Source organism: Nanorana parkeri, unplaced genomic scaffold, assembly GCF_000935625.1.
Source record: "Nanorana parkeri isolate BGI_ZX_2015 unplaced genomic scaffold, ASM93562v1 scaffold16, whole genome shotgun sequence".
Taxonomy (NCBI): Eukaryota; Metazoa; Chordata; class Amphibia; order Anura; family Dicroglossidae; genus Nanorana; species Nanorana parkeri.
This window is the reverse complement of record NW_017306284.1, coordinates 3,958,910-3,961,516: the sequence shown is the minus strand read 5'-3', so window position 1 is coordinate 3,961,516 and position 2,607 is coordinate 3,958,910.

Below are 2,607 nucleotides of genomic sequence, written 5' to 3'. Positions count from 1 at the left end.
ATGAATTGTGATGTGTTTTAACCAGTTGACATCCGCGGTGTTAAACCCCTAAATGTTTTTATTTACCATTGCAGTGGGGCTACCCTCACACTTCAAGGGTTAACTGCTCGTTTTGATATAGGGAGAAAAATAACAAAGTTTTAGTCACCTGATCCTCAGAGCTGGCTGGGTGGTTCTTAGACTGGTCCCTGGAGCCTCTCTCCCCTCCGCTGCAGTGATCTAAGGTTTCTGAGTCATCATGTTCTATGCACAGTGTATAGGATGTGAGGACGCCAAGGGACATACTATCACTGCAGCTGAGGAGGAGACAGGCAGGAGGGAGCGCTGTCACAACCAGCTGGCTCCAAGAATTAGTTCAGTATATATTTGTTATTTTTCTCCCTAGACCAAAACAGGCACTTAACCTTTGCAGTGCAGTGTAGCCCCCCTGCAAGGGTTAATAAAAGATTTCCCCAGAGATCTGCTTTAAAAACACATCGCGGAACGTGTGCACAGCACATACCCGTGGGCACGCATTATGTGCAACTTAAAGCAGACCTTTACCCAGATCTTCACAATAACAACAACAAAGGCACCTTTAGAAATGTTTAGTAATCGCAATCTACATACACATACTTCTAGATAATTGCCGGCTTTGTATTCTCTGCATAGAATGCAATGCTTCTGCATTTTTCCCGCAATATACTGAGAGCGGCGCAGCCGGGACAAATCCCGACAATACTATCGAGATCCACCCAGCTGCGTGGCAGCTGGCTCTGCCTATCTAGAGGCAGAGCCAGCTGTGCCTGCCCCCTCCCCGGTCTATTCCACCACTCAGCTCTGGAGGATTGGGGAGGGGGGAATCCCTGCGGAGAGCGGTGACTGACAGTCATCGCTCAACGCAGGGAGACGATCGGGAAGTGAGCGGATCAGCTGCATGTTTCGTGATCAATACAGCCGACCTATTACAACGTCTTTGTCACAGGTCGGCTCTAACTATGAAGATGAGTGGAAATCACTCACCTCATAGTTCTCCTTTAAGTATGTGTTTTTATGTGAGGGGGGTGTATTTAGGGTAGTATAATTTATTCCATATAGTCTTATATGTCTTCTTTCTTTCTTTATTGCATATGTGTTTTTATTTGGGGTAGGGTTATATTTATTCCATTTAGTGTTCTATGTGGTCTTTCCTTTCTTTATTGCGTATGTGTTTTTATTTGGTGGGGTTGTATTTAGGGTAGTATAATTTATTCCATTTAGTTTTCTATGTCGTCGTTCCTTTCTTTTATTAGATTGTGTTTTTGTTTCTTACTTTTTTTGGAGGGGGGTATTTTGGGTAGTACAACTTATTCCATTTAGTGTTCTATGTGGTCTTTTTTTTCTTAAGAATGTGTTTTGCTTTGTTTGTTTGTTTGGGGGAGGGGGGGTATTTAGGGTAATATCATTTATTTAATTTTATATAAGAATAGTACGGACAGCGCTCTCGGATTAGGCCAGGGGAAAGGGATACTGTAGCTCTACCTCGCCTGCAGCCCTGGGAGACAGGAGGAGTGCCTGCACTTGTGGAACCAAAGAACAAACGTGAGGGCGCAAGGCTAAAGGGGATATGAAACTAATTTAAACAAAGCTCGGGAGCAACGCGTTTCGAGGATGTTACCTCTTTGTCAAGCTCAATCCTATTGAGCTTGACAAAGAGGTAACATCCTTGAAACGCGTTGCTCCCGAGCATTCACCCACCACCTTAAAAACCCGATCCCTCCTCACCTTACCACTATCCCGGCCGATTTGCCATCTCACATCATCACCACGGCACGGGCACTGGTCCAGTCACGTTCATTTCACAGCTCGAGTTCCTCCACCCGCAGCTGCAGCCCAGCCTGACGTCAGTCCTCACATCGCCGGCACTTTACATCGCTTTAGCGGGGACACGGGGACACTGTGTGTGCCATCACCTGCACCCCTGTCCACCCCTCTCTTTCTTCCCTGAGATGAGCCACCCGAGGCAACATACCAGCCTTCACTGATTGCACACGTTGGACTCCACGATCTCCTCCACTGTTCTACATCCATCCGGTCCCGAGACCCACTTAAAGTAAGTGTTCCATCTCCTTTCGCTTCTCTCACTTTGTTTAAATTATAGCCCCTTTAACCTTGCGCCCTCATGTTTGTTCTTTGATTTATTTAATTTTGTGATCCTTGTGGGTTTATATGTTTGCTCTAAATTTTTTTTTTCTACTGTCCGTTTTTCTTTCTGTGTGAAAAAAGTTAAAATAATGAGGCTAATAAGGGACTGTTTTTTGGCACAAGAATAGTTGAAAGAAGATTCCATAATCCTCAGAAGCCATTAAAAACCATATTACACCATTAAAAAACCACCAAAAAGGACCTTAAATTCTCCTTCCATGTCACCAATATAATGAAGTTTTGTCTCCTGATTTTCGTCAAAATGAAAACTCTCATTCCTATCAGTGATTTGTAGCCGGTACAAAATCACTCTCCTTTGCATTTTTGTTGCTAGGAAAAAATTAATTGTGATTTGTAGCTGCAGTTTTTAAAAATAACATGTAAAATAACGAGGCTAATGAGGTGCCTTTTGGCATAAGAACGGGTCTTAAAGGAACTTGTGTA